The sequence below is a fragment of the Embiotoca jacksoni genome, unplaced genomic scaffold, assembly GCF_022577435.1.
Source record: "Embiotoca jacksoni isolate LCO1_2020_lvr unplaced genomic scaffold, fEmbJac1.0.p SCAF_2, whole genome shotgun sequence".
In the NCBI taxonomy this organism is placed as follows: domain Eukaryota; kingdom Metazoa; phylum Chordata; class Actinopteri; family Embiotocidae; genus Embiotoca; species Embiotoca jacksoni.
Window position 1 is genome coordinate 4,716,403 of NW_027185340.1, and position 14,303 is coordinate 4,730,705.

Genomic DNA, 14,303 nt, shown 5'->3' on the forward strand with positions numbered 1-14,303 from the left:
CTGGTGTGGTGAAAGCCATTTACGTCCTCTTATATATTACTATAAAAATACTCTGGTTACTTGGCTCAAAATACTGGAGTATTTAACAAGACCACAGTGACTGTACTAACCACCCTGTTCTTCTTGTCAGAGACGCCGCAGTCTAAAAGCTGTAAAGTTTTTATGTACCCACATCATCCTGTAAAGACACCTGAGGTCCTCAGAGACTCAGTCTCGGTTTCAGTTTTACAGTAGCTGCGCTGCAACTGTTATGTAACTCCCTCCTGATGTTTGATAATTATCTCGCTCATGACTTAAGAAACAACATGAAACAAACATCCAGCACCAGATTTGTTTTAATTTGATTTCCCTGCATGTTGGGAGTGTGACAGTGGGTGTGCTGTGAGTAATGTTCAGATTCACTATTTCTATTTTTGTCCATCACCATCCAACAAAGCACTCCGGATCAATTGTTTAAAGCGGTGCTTCTTCACCAGCTGGGGGTCAAAGGTCAACTCCAAGAGGTCACAAGATGAATCAGAGAGGTTGCAGCACGACTGATGCAATATGAAAAAACAACAACACGCAAATAGTTGTAACTCATTAATAGCAGAATGTGTCTTTTTGTTGAACGCTCCTTCAATCACTTGAAAGAAACAGACTGAGAACTGCACCGCTTATAAAGACAAAGGCAACAATATGTAACCTGAGATGTGGGATCACAGAATGATGCTTTACTGGGAGGTAAAACCAACGATGTTGGGGGTTCGATCACAGCTCCTCCTGTCCACATGCCTAAGTGTCCTTGAGCAAGACACTGAACCCTAAAAAAATTGCTCCCGATGGTGTACCATCGGTGTGTTGTAAGTCGCTTTGGATAAAAGCGTCAGCTAAATGAAATGGAAATGGAAAATGGAAATGGAAAGGAGCCGAAAAGACTGAATAACTGGTTTAAGGCACTGGATAAATAAAGCAGGTTCACTTCTTTCTTTCCTTAACTGAAGGTCCGTGTCCTTAGACAGTGTTATAAAAACCAAACTGGCATCATTTTTCAAAGGTTTATGGACATGGAAAATTCACGAGAGAGAGGCCAACAATAAGGAGACTTATTTCTTAATTCTCTAAAGTGTCTCTTAATCATAGAGCCCGAGATGATTCAGTTTGGTCTTTCAGTTTTGCAGCTGTTGACAAAAATGTTTTAAGGTGGAAGTTTAAAAAGGGTTTTATGGGAGGTCCTGAGTCAGACTACATCCTGTCTGGGTTCATTCACAAGCAGGCAGTGAAATCAGGAAGGCAATGACTTTTCTAAATTTACTGGCTGTGACTTTATATTTACTGAACTGATGAGAGTGGTATCATCCTGCCACGTGACTTCTAAGATAGCAAATTTGCCCAAATGTCCTTTAACTCGTCAGTTTAGGATTTATAAATAAATAAATATAATATATACATGAATATATATAATATATAAATATACATTTTCTTGCTGCATAAGATACAGGTACTAGTGGAGGGTGAGATCTTTTATTTAAGGAAAAGTAGAAATACCACGATAAAAAAATAAATACTGAATTACAAGTAAAAGTCATGCATTCAAAATCTTATTTAAGTTAGTGTTTGCAAAATTTACTTAAAGTATCAAAATTAAAATGACTTATTATGCCAGATGGCCCATTTTGTTAGGAAATAGGTGTCTCATGTAAATTACTGGAATATTAGCCTACATCATTGACATTTCAACACGAAGCCTCTAGTTTATGTTCCTCATTGAATATATAGAAACTGATCACATAATTCAGGTAGGATATAAAATACTGATCTGAAAAATAACTAGTGGAGAAGAAAGTACAACATTTCCCTCCTAAATGTTGTGGAGCTGAAGTATAAAGTATGATCAGATGGAAGTAGTCAAGTAAAGCACATCTAAATTGAACTTAGCACTTCAGTAAATGTCGCTACTTAGTTACTTTCCACTGAATACAGTTCAGTTTCTTGAATCTCTCAAATTCATGGTCAAGATGGGTTTCCCTCCTCCTTCCCTTTCTTCCTTCCCTCCTTTCCTCCACCCTTCTCTCCTGGCCAACATGCCTCCTCGGTGCCTCACAAGAAAAAAAAAAAAAAAAAAAAAAAAAATCAACCTTCACTGACTCCGCCCTTCAAACATCGGATGTGGTTGCGGGGAAAAGAAAAAAAAAAGGCCAGCAACAATGTGACAGACAACACAGCCCCTCCGCTTCGCTCTGCTCCGCTCAGCGTAGTAGTGGATATCTTCACAGGGAACAGAAGCGAGCCAAAGCGAGCCGCATGCTCGCTGTGCAACAAGGCGGACGGGAGGAAAATGAACCGCCGGACAGCAGCAGCAGCAGTATCATCATCATCATCATCATCCAGAGAGGACCGACACATTATTTAGGTAAGGCTTTGTTCGCTTTCCATTCAGATCTGCATTTGCAAATTCAGAGCGCTTTGTGCAGGACGTGGAGCAGCACTAGGGGAGGATGTGCAGGCACGATGTTTGGTTTCAAACGATTCAATATTCAGGATTAGACTAGATCAAACATGAACATGTAGCATGAACCGCTTTGCATCCGCTACTTCACCGGGTAATCACCGGAGGACGCTCATTTAAACTGCAGCTCATTCAGTCACCACGCGGCTCTTTAAAGAAAAAAAAACAACAAAAAAAACGGGTTTAATTATCAGGACCGTTGACAGACGCAGCGGAGTTCACGGTTAATCAATCAGTGACGCTCCTCATTGATTATGTTTTTTCTGCACAATAAAGATACTGAGTTCATTCACAGCTCGGTGTGAAGCCAGGCCTGCACATTGCTCCACAACTTGAGAAGCTGCAGAGGTTTATTGTTCCCCTGGCACTCCGTTATAATGAAACCTCTTGATGCACATGGTGTGGAGCTCCACGCACAACAGGACACCCCGTGGAAGACGAAATCATACAATGACATTGTAACGTGTCCTTTTTAACCGACTGATTATTAGAGACACCATGTGTATTCCCATAATGTTATATTGTACATATAAGGGAAATTGCAGTTTCACTTATGCTCGAAACTACCTGCTCCTGTTCCCCTGAAGAAGTTAATTTAAGCAGCAGTGTTGTAGTGCTTGACAAGCTTCTTTTTCAAATGTGCTTCTTCCGCCATCAATACACTTTCACAGGCCGTCCAGACTCACAACTGTGGCAGGCGTTTGTTTGCCACAATTTAATTAGCAACAAGCAGATAACATCTCTGTTTTCAGGCCCCAAGTACTTTAAATGAAACAAACACGTGCTGTGTTCCTAATCGCCTTCACATGATTGAGAGCAGCAAATGCATTTGAAAGCAGAGGAAATCACCCAAGTGTCAACAGCAATTGAGCTTTTTGTTTTTATGTGTAGGGTGGGTTCTTCTTTCAAGTGCTTTGACTTGTCTGATATCAGGAAGTGGAAAGTTTATCAGTCTTTGCTGCCAGGGCTTCTCTGAATGGCACTGAAACACACCATTACCTTCAAGATCAGCAGCAGACCTAAGGATTAGTCTGAAAGTCATTGCAAAAAGAATACACACACACACACACACACACACACACACACACACACACACTTCACTGTAGTCCACTGGAATCAAAGGCACCAGTCTGTTCTTTGTGTTTCCCTCTCTGTGCAGCATAAACAACACGGGGGAGAAAATTCAAAGCTTCTCTCCAGGTTGTAGTGACATTGCGTCAGAAAAGTTTTATTTTGTTTGTGTTTGTGTGCGGCTCCTGAATAATTATATGCACTTCGGTTTTCAAAATTTTCGGAGAGGTTATGACAAGGACAAAAGTTGAATTGAGTGGACAGTGTTTTTTATATGTGAACTAAAAATGTTGCTACCCCCCTCAAGCTACGCATTATGAATGTGCTATTGGGCACCTGATAAAATCATATATTCACCACTGAAAGGATTGTGATGTCTGCTTGAATGCTCTCACACGCAACTGTCTGATTACTGTTTCGCACTGGCTAGCACCTCTTTGTCTCTGCAGCTGGATATTTATTGTGTGAAATGGGCCGCCCTCCCTCTGCGTCTACAGACCGAGTACAGGTGTGCAGGAAAACTGCTTTTATTGGAACACGCTAACAACGTTCCTCGATTATTCTACCATGGCAGACCACAGTGTTGCAGACCTGAAGCCATTTTCCACACAGATGTGTGCTGTTTTTTTTTTTTTTTGTAGTTCTTCACCAGCCACATTTCTGCCTGGCAGGTTGGTAGTTTGCAGCATTGTGACACAAGGATACAGGAATAAAAGAGGAAGAGAGATTGTCTGCCCACTGACATTTTTTTTGGAACACAAAACATCTTTATATATTAGAAAATAACACGATATAGCAGACAAAACCCATTATTCCCTAAAGTTATATGAACAGAAGAAATGCACAATGAAAGAAAAGACTGCAGCCCATTCAGGATCCAAACGTTGTCCAGAAATCAGCAAGTAATTCATATTGCTTTTCGGCATAGTGAGCATTGCGCTTGATAAGATAACTCTTCTTCAGTTGTTCTGCTCCCTTCTAACCTCTGATTATTGTGGAATTGACACACACAGCGGCGCATGTGGACACGCGGCTGCAGCCGGCTGAGAAGGGGTAAACAAGGATAAATTAAAGCAACGATCAGGGTGTAACAGTTGTGAGAAAACAGTGTGAGAATTGTCATTCACACTGCAAACAAACACCTCAGTTTTAGAAAGGGATATTTTGAGGTTGATTTGTGTTTTTTTTTTTTTTAAGTCACAGAACAGCAGTGAGAAAATGCTGCTCTAAAAACACTAGTTAATAAAATGCATAATTGCAGTCAGTGATGACCCAATAACAGAGTTAAACTCAAAGATTGACTACTCTCATTAGCATCAGATGAGAGGAAGGCTGAGAGGGGAAGTGATTCATGTGGAAGAGTGTGGTGAAGAGACATTCTTGATCAGATAGTGTTTAACATCAACCTCAGTAAGTTATACTCAACACATCATTAAACTAATGTTAAACAGTGGTGCCATGTTAGTGTTCAGGGTGTCTGTGTGCGAGTGACCGATTGACATCACAGCATTTGGAGGGAAAATAGAAAATGGTCAGAAAAAGTAGTGGTTAAGCTTCAGGGATGTATTTCTTGTGTCTGCATCACACTGTAAAGAGATACAGGCTTGTTGTCTCTGAGAGACAGATGTGCAGCAGTCGATCTGTTCGCCAGCAGTGCAGTGAAGCACCTTTTTAATATTGCACCACTGCGGCCTTGAAGCCGCTCAGAACAAAGTCACATTGATTTAAGTATAAAATGATACCGCAGATTGTCACAGTGAGGTGAAAAATGGCCACCTTAAAATTAGTTTTTTGAATTGAATGATTTTTTTTTTTTCAGTCCGTTATTATTGGTTTAAAAGAGTTTGTATTACATCAGCAGTTTGTGTTCCTCTCCTTTAAAGTTGATTTGGAGTCCTTGTTAGCAAACAGTTGCCAATTTACTCATCCGGACGTTTTGGAGCAATTCATTTGGAGACATTTTTATCGTCACTTGGTGAGAATTTATCTCAGTTTTTGGTCTCTACCAACTTCTGGAAATATCTGCCTGTTTAGCTCCTAAATGATCCACTGTGTTTACAAGTTACGGTGTCTTTATTTACACTGTGTGACAACAAGAGCAATCCTGTAGGTTTATTGTGTGTCACATTGTGTGAGATAGGTCTGATTGAAATCTTGGTGTCAACTATGTCAGACTGTCAGTCCAAATCTGTTTTTTTGTCATATCCAGATTGTGTTCGGATGAATTTTTGAAAGTCTGGACAGTAAAAATACACGAAAAATAAAAATGTTTGCAAACCAGATTTTTGAAATAGGATTCCAAACAGATTTCTACACACATGTCTTGGTCCGGTTGCTCTGATCCGATTTCTCAAGTCGTTCACAATGTGACGGAGTGAGCAGAGTTCATGCTACCACTAACAGAGCGGATTAGAGGGTGTAGATTTTGTTGCTATGGAGGAGAAGAACAACGGTATGTTGACAGACGCCCAAATAAATAATCTACTGGCTTTATTTCTGTGTTGGAAAGCCCAGACAACAGTGATGTGTACGTCGTTACTACGGCAACCCATGCAAATAGGTTGATGACGTATGACGAGGCAAATCTGATGGACTCACTTTCAAATAATAGTGCGAACAGTCTGTCCTTTCTTAAACAAATCTGATTTTCCTTCAGTCTGAACAAAGCCATAGGCACGGCAGACTGTAGGACTGTGTTGGCAAGAATCTGTCTATACAGCAGTTAGACTATATTGTGATAAATTGCAAAAAAAACAAAAACAAACATATATATATATATATATATATTTTTTTTAGGAAGTGTCGTGGTACAGCTACTTCCTGTCTCAGTTTATGTTGTTCTGTTGGAATGGACAAGTCAAATGACTGAAGATGGATGACAACACTGCCAACTAGTGGTTGGGAGTTTAAAAGCAACACAAAATTAACCTCTGTCTGTCGCAAGTCTTTGCATGTAAACAATTAAAAATCCACAGTGTTTTTGAGAACCAAGACAGTTTCACAAAACGTATTTCTGTGACGCACCTGCGTAAGATTGTGCGATAAAGACATGGTGAATCGTATCGCTATGACGTAAATATAAAAAAAGAATATGAGCTGAGGGACCTCATCACCTTGCACTTATACATCATTCTGACTGTTTTCTTGTGTCACTTTATGTTTGATCTGGTTCGTACATGTGGGTTGTAGCTTCAGTCCCACTGCCAGAACTTGTTCTTAAATTTCTTTGATCATCAAAGCACCAAGTCGGCCATCGGTGGAGTATCACAGTTACGCATGTTTCACTGTTTTTGAGTTACAACCACAGATTTTTAGCACCTTTCTTTCATGATTGTAAACTTCCATCTCAGACAGCCCGAAATCAATCAGTGTAGAGGCGCCTTTAGTCTCTTACTGTGCTGATCTTGTAGACTACGGTGGGTTGTTTGGGCTTCTTTTTACCGCCTGTGGTCAAAATCAGCTGAATGAAAGCGGTAAGTGAACCAAAACGGTAAAGTTGCAGGATAAATGATTTCTCGAGTATCAATAAAGTTTGAATGAATAAAACTCACTCTAAAGCCCTGTAAAACTGAACGTTGCAGATCACTGTGAGCAATCACTTTCACGTCGTTGTTTGATCCAGTTATTGTATAAATAACAATTTCAGACACTTCAAACATAAAAATTTGGATTTTCTGTGAATCTGAATTTAGTGCTGAGTATCCTATGACTTATAAAATAACAAAGGCTAAACTTTTGAGTCGATCTGTCGGCTTCTTTTCATTAGTTAATCCTAAAAATGCTCCCATAATTTCAGCGTTGGCCACAGCCTCAGGTAGAGTTTCCTTTTTATCTGTTCCTGACTGTACATGTTGAGATCCAGCACAGAGGAATGGAGTGACTGTATGGGCAGGGTGCTCCGGGAAGGTGGAGGTGTAATTTCAGATGCGTTCTAACCGACCAGAACAGCAGTTATCTGAGCTCAGCCTTCAAAAGCAGGAGCGCTGGATTCATCAAGACCAGCTGCGCCCCTCACTCCTGCCCGGGTGTGCGAGCACTCGGGACAGGGCTCTCCATGAGAAACACATGGACGTCCATTGTAATTAGCCGTCTTCACAACATTGTAAACTTCCTGAGAGGAAACATTGTTTGGGGCACAGTTTTTGTGCGAGTTGTCATATGCCGCTCGGGTTCCTGATGTTGTGTCTTCTTAAAAAGGGACATGGGATGTGTGAGCAGCTTATTGTAGCATAGCTTTCATAGTTGTGCTATAAATCCCTCAGATGCTGCTAATCTCAGTCTGTGTTTAGAAGCAAGTGTCCAGAGTTCAGACAGATTATAGTGAGGTTAAGCTGTCTGAAAATGGCTGTTGAGTTGTAGATTAGTGGGTTTGTTCTCCAGGCAGTTAAACACCATTTTTTGCCACAAATGCAACAGACTGGGTGCAAAGCACTGATATGATTGAACCCTCGCGGCATCATTTTGAAGCATGAGCATATGTAGTAACCTGTAAAGCTGTAAAATCTGCTCTCTTTGTGTCTGGACTACACTGATAAATGTTGTTGTTGTTTTTACTCTTGGAGTAGGAGCCGTTCCCAAAATGTCATTTCTGTCTTTGTTTCTCGTTTCCTCATCAAAAATGAGAAGGCCATGCCAACTTGGGTGAGTCGAGTCTCAGTTCAGAGACAAACCGAGTTTGAGGGAGACAAGTCTTACAGTCCGGAAGTACGAGCGTCGTTGACATCCTTTCAGCCGTCACAAGGAAGGGGAACGGAGAGTGAGATGAGCTTTAAATGGACTTTCTCTACTTTTTCCCATCAAACAGCCGCCCGCTGTGGGTGTCGGCGCTCCCAGCTGTATTTATGGGCCATAATGTGAAGCTGCATTTCCTTCATAGGACCTTGCCGTTGGCAGCCTGTATTGAAGAGTGCTCTGTGCACCGTGAAAGCCTGTCATCAAGAACCGCTGCCCGGTGTGATTTATCAGAAGAGGATGTGCTTAGAAGGTCACAATGACTCAACTCTTCCCGGGCCCGTGTTTTCATCAGATGTCCTTTCTACTTCAAGTGGAGGCCACTTTTTAAACTAAACATTAGTGTAATTTCCTTTTTTGTGACATTGACTTGGCAAGTGCATTAAGCATAGTGCGGTTAGTTGTAAACTTGTACGTGTGCCGTCTGTTTGGACGTCGAACAGCCAGTGAATGTCTGCTGGATGATGACTTTCCCTTGACCGTTATTCACTTTGAATGAGTCAGAGGCTTGTTCGCTCTACTCTGTGTCAGTGGGGTTGCTTCCAAATGAAACACATCCTCTGCTCTGGTGATTACAAGGTGCATGAGCACCTCATGGTGCTCTGATAGAAAGGGGCTAATTGACAGTGCAGTGACTTTGTCCATGCTTGCGTGTGTCCAGGTGTTATTATGGTTTCTTCGGTCCTCTCTGCAGAATGAAGTCTCATCATGTGAACATAGGTGCAGCATGCAGACCCTCTTGTTCCCTCTATGGTTTAGGAATCCGGTGTGAGTTTTCTACAACAGATGGACAGTGACAGGTGTGTGTGAGAGACTTCCGCCTCCCTGCACCACTTGGCCATTACTGAGTGTAGCTGCTTCTTCAGAGCAAGATTAATGAGTTTCTAAGCACGCCTTTGCAAAAATAGACATTTTTTTCTCTGCCGATATAATCAGTGCTGTAGCTGAAGGAGGATAGAAGGGGAAGGACAGGCCTAATCTGCCTCAGCGGGATCCGTCTTTAATGGAGTTAGTGCGTTCTGGTTTGACCTTGCAGGACCTGATATTACAGCAGCATGAAGCCATCCCTCAAGAGTCCAATGCTGTTACCACCAAGAGAGAATCGGGATGAAAGAAGTCTTGCTTGTTTTTCTTTGATAATTTCACAGGATGATGGACATGGTTTGATCTTTCTTTTGGTTTCATGAGTCTCTGTATGTATCCATAAAGGGAGACAGACATCTTAGTTTTTACATATAAATATACATATTTCCTCATTTTCCATGGAGGCAGTGTAGCCTAAAGGCATGGAAAATTGAGTGATGCTCTTTGTTGAAAATCAGATTTTCTTTTTTTTAAGTTAAACCACTGAGTTACTTTTGAGGCTGCACTGCTGTCAAACATCAGATAAGATAAAGCTAACCGTGGAAATTCTTGCTTCAATCAAAAGGTTTCCTCAAAACAAACTTAAAGTTGCCCTAACCAACAGTCATATGTTGCTAATAAGTGAAATTACTCCGTGTAATATGAAAGAGATCTCTCGTAGTGTTGATCTCCTTGGCTCTATGTAGCCTTCTAGCATCTTTCCCCTCACTTTTGTCAGTTTTATAGCCCTCAACAGTGCTGTATGTGTTTATTCTGATGACCCTAATTAATCACATTTTCAGACATGACCTGAGCTGTATTTTTTTGCCTTGCAGCTAAAGCGCCAGACATTTCCTTCAGTTGGTGGACATGAAAACAAAGCTAAGAGGGAAGTGATTATTATACTTGCTTTCACCATAATCACTGTAGGTAAAGCACGGGGGTATTAATGGTGACTCCATTAAGTGTCCCAATAAGCCATGATAGTGAACCAATCAGCACAAAAGCAGCACCTCCTCTAAGTAGAATGCAGCTGTCATTAATACGCCTGTGCTTTTTCTACAACGACAAGTTAAAATGTGAAAAAGGTCTTTGTCTCCTGGATGTGCAATAACGCAACTGTTTGCCAAGAAGTTCATCCTGACAACTTTTAAGGGGTTAGTATGTCAGTGTGTTAAAGTTTGTTGTGCTGCCAAACAAAATCAGATGTTTTGATGATGCCTGTTCTACCAGTTGGAATTCAACAAATGAACTCGGATATGTCAACATTGTGATTTTTTATTTTTAGAAAAGAGCTTGACCAAGAAACCAACCAAGCAAATGTATAAACTCACTGGAGATATGTACGTTGTATGTGTTTGTGTATATAAACTTTATATCAGCCAAAGTTACAAGAAATGCCAAGATATTTGCAGCATTTAAAGTGTGTCCCCATTGCGCATATTGTAGTTTTAGTTCATTTTTAACTGTAAAAAGTCCCTCTGAGCACTCAGAGTTCACTAGGCGAATTATGGACATAGTGATCCGTTAATGGACAACAAATGAACTTGTGCGCTATAATCTGTCATTCAGTGTTGATTACTCTTGATCATTTTTTTTTTTTTTTAATGACTGAGGTAATCAGTCTATAAACTGTGCCAAAACTGAATCACAGTGAATCACAAACACCGTTGGCATATTTGGATTGCTCACTTTGTCTGAAATATGGTTTACAACCCAAAACCTTTCAGTTCACTGCCGTAGAGGACAAAGAAAACCAGCAAATATGTACATTTCAGGGTGTAGAACCAGTCAGTCTTAAGTATATTTGATACAAAAGTGACCCAAATGATAACTCCATGATCAAAATTGTTGCTAGGTATTATTTTTTCTGTCAGCTGTGATCTAGTTTAGACTTTTTTCGTGGGACATTAGATCACACAAACAGATGTGCTGCAGGTGGTGCTGCTTTGTGACTTGTCATCTATTAATGTGATGACTACAGTCTTATCTGTGTCATATGAGGAAACTGCTTAAGTTTACCTTCTATGATGAATAAGGTCTCTATAGTTCCACTGTTGAAAGCCATCCCATCCCACTAGTGGAGCATAACACTTGTGCTGACATGCATTACATGCAAGTCCCTGCAAGTTGTAGGCAGGCCACACCAGGCATGCGTTACTTTTTTAAGTGGTCTGCGGTGTCTCCTTTTAGCCTCCAGAAGAGGCTGAAATTTAAACCCCTGTTTCATTGTATTTGTAGCCATGTGTGCTATACTTGAGTTTTCAAAGCTGATCTGGGCTCGGCTGTGCATTTGTATGCGTGCAGTCATGCGATTGCATGCTCCAGTATGATGTGATTGGCAGGCAGTTGGATGGCAGGAATGAGCTGTATCGCCTGCAGTGTATTCTCAGCTCCACATGCCAGGTGCCAGTGGTGAGGAGCTGGTTGATCTGCTGCTGGTACTAAGTCACATTTCCAAACAAAGACTGGCAGGCGTAGCGATAGTAAAGTAACCACGCATTTTTGCTCACACAGGGATGCAACAGTGGATGCAATATTAATCCTATTCTGTGCGTGGGTACAGTATAACGTTAAAATGAATGACTTTAGAGCAAACACACATAGACATCGTTAGCGAGGCGATGTCTGCATGCACAGCATCACGGCTGAATGTAGGTCACAGAGGAAGGCAGATGTGGGGGAAGGAGAGAAGGTGAGCAGGGGAAGTGGAAGTGAAGGGAGGAGGATGCCTTTCATTATGTCATGTTGGGGCAGCGGCAGGATTAGGGAAGGAGGTTTTAACCCTGCAAATTTAAGCTTTTGCCCTTAAATAAAGAGTCATATTTCTTCCATCCATTAGAGAAGATACTGTATGGAGACAAAGATGCTCGTATCATCTTGATCCTCCTTCCTGATCTTTTTTTTTCAGCACAAAAATAGATATATATTTTTTTTTTTTTAGCTTTTAAGTGTCCAGTTTTCACTTGCTCATGTATATGGGTATATATAGCTTTTAGTCTGTTGGCTGCTCCTAACAGCTGCCCTTTGAGGTTTGCAGATGTGATGAAGTGCAGTGGACCCTTTGGAGAGCTCAGATATAATTACACAGGGTGAAGTCCGCTGTACCACATGGTAATAACCTCGTTGCTTCCTGAGGCTAAAGCAGGGTGGACGTGTAGCAGTCGGTTCACAAAGTGTAGAAAGAGAATTCATTTAGTCGGTGCATATGCTCTTTCTTTGAGCTCAATTTTCTCCTTTGAGTTCACAAATTCAAGTGACTTCTGACGTCTTTGTTCTCGTTTGCAGTGACTCGTGTTTTTTTCTTTGTTTGATCTGCAACCACACGTTTCCATCTCTGGATTGGATGAGAAGATAACGAATATTTTGTTCGGTGAATTCATATTATGCATTGTACTGGCCAAGTTGGAACAGTTCATACAACAGCGGTTCCAGAAATGGTTCCAAGATTAATAGCTGTGAACTGCATTTGGCTCAATGACAATTGCAACTGGAATACTACTTGTGAAAAATGATTAATAGGATCAAATTACATTAATTAATGTCTGCATCTGACTGCCCCTTTCAGATGTAACTCCAAAAGTGCAGGGGATATATCAAATTTGGTTTTATGACGTGACTATTTCTTGTTTTAGAAGGGTGTTTAGAAGATGGCTAATTTCCATCTGTGTGATCTCCGGCTCATAGCAGTTCACATGGTGTGATTTAACACCGGGGAGCTTCTTCACAACTTTGCACCTTCTCTTCTCACTTTGGGATTAATTTACGATCTCTTCAGTGCATACAACAGGTATACATCCTCCCACTAGAATAATAATTTATTCAATCCCCATCCCGAAAAAGTTAAAGTTGGATTTTGCTAATCTGAAGGGTATTGAAGTGGGAGCTCTGAAATGCAGATTAGCTTGTTAGGAATTGCACAAAAATAATATGATCCTCAACGTTGTGCTAAATTATGTGAATAAACAATGAATTGGTTTGCTGTCAGTGTCTCAACTTCTTTACATTTGAGTTCAGGCTACTTAAACATAATGTACTCTATGGCAGAGGGAGCTTTGGGTTTAGTATGCCTGAAATTAACTAAGTGTAAAGATTGAAGTGTTTATACCTGTTAGAACAGTCAAAGGCAGAATGAAAAGCCTTCCGTCATAGTTTCTTGGTTCCTCTGTGATTTCCCTTCAACAAGGCATTCAAACTGCAACTCTATGGCTATGACTGGCTGCCATTTATTTTTAATGGATCGTCCAAACAGCGTGATAATAGTTTGATAGTCGGCCTGGTCGTTCCAGCAGTTTGTGAACGGTGGCCGCTCCCTGTCCCGATCCAAGCTCTGGAAGATTGTTGGGGGAGCCGCTGTTTAGACGCTGTCAGATGCTCCAACAAGCACTTCAGTTTAAGAGCCGGTTTCTGGTTTCTCAGAACCGGCTCTTAAGACTCGCTGTCCGACCATGTTAGAAGTCAAATGTTTTTAAAGTCGTTCCCACTAGGCACACTGTTAGGTGGAGTGAAATCCAGCTGTTATAGAGGGTTGATAGTGTTGCACTGGGTGGTACACACCAAAAGTGCCACAACAGAGGAGTACAATGGCTCGCCTGCTCTCACCTCACCTAGAGCTGGCCAATCACAACATCGAGTGGGCGTGAATGTCGTAAAGTCAGAGATGATGATCGACAGACACCACCGACCTGCTGTTAGAAAAGTGTAGGGGAAGGACCATCTGACAGAGCAAAAATCCACCTTAAAGCATACTTGTGTTAACCCCCCAGAAAAACTCTACTCAAGCTCAAGTGCATAAATAACTGCAGGTCCCAGTTGTGAAGGTCCATACACCCACCCGGCACCCACTTCTGTTTCAGACTACATCCTCTTTCTAGCAGCCTCCTTCACGTAATACCTTCCTGGAAAATCTATTTCCTTCCCTATATGGAGCACACACTGGATTTGCATTTATATCATGTTCTGTTCACATAATCCTGAGAGACTTGGACTGGAATTTCAGACACGTTCACAAATGAATCCCGAAGTCTAAAATGTCTCTGCTGACCACACAGTTCACTCTTGGATCTGTTAGTCCCACGAATGCTAAGCAAACTGTGTCGTGTTGCCTCTTTTAACCTGGTGTATTAGTTTATATGTGCTGTTTGTCTTGCTGCTAGGTGAATATTAAAGG

At 41.2% G+C, this 14,303-nt stretch overlaps 1 protein-coding gene across 1 annotated transcript in view; it reads left to right on the top strand.

Moving 5' to 3' along the window:
* Positions 1 to 2,089: 2,089 nt before the first annotated feature.
* The window catches only part of LOC138201025 (beta-galactoside alpha-2,6-sialyltransferase 2-like), a 40,638-nt gene continuing 28,424 nt past the window's right edge, over positions 2,090 to 14,303 (top strand). Inside the window, exon 1 of the mRNA XM_069154114.1 lies at positions 2,090 to 2,392. The gene's annotated coding sequence lies outside the window, so the exon portion shown is untranslated. The remainder of the gene's footprint in view (positions 2,393 to 14,303) is intronic.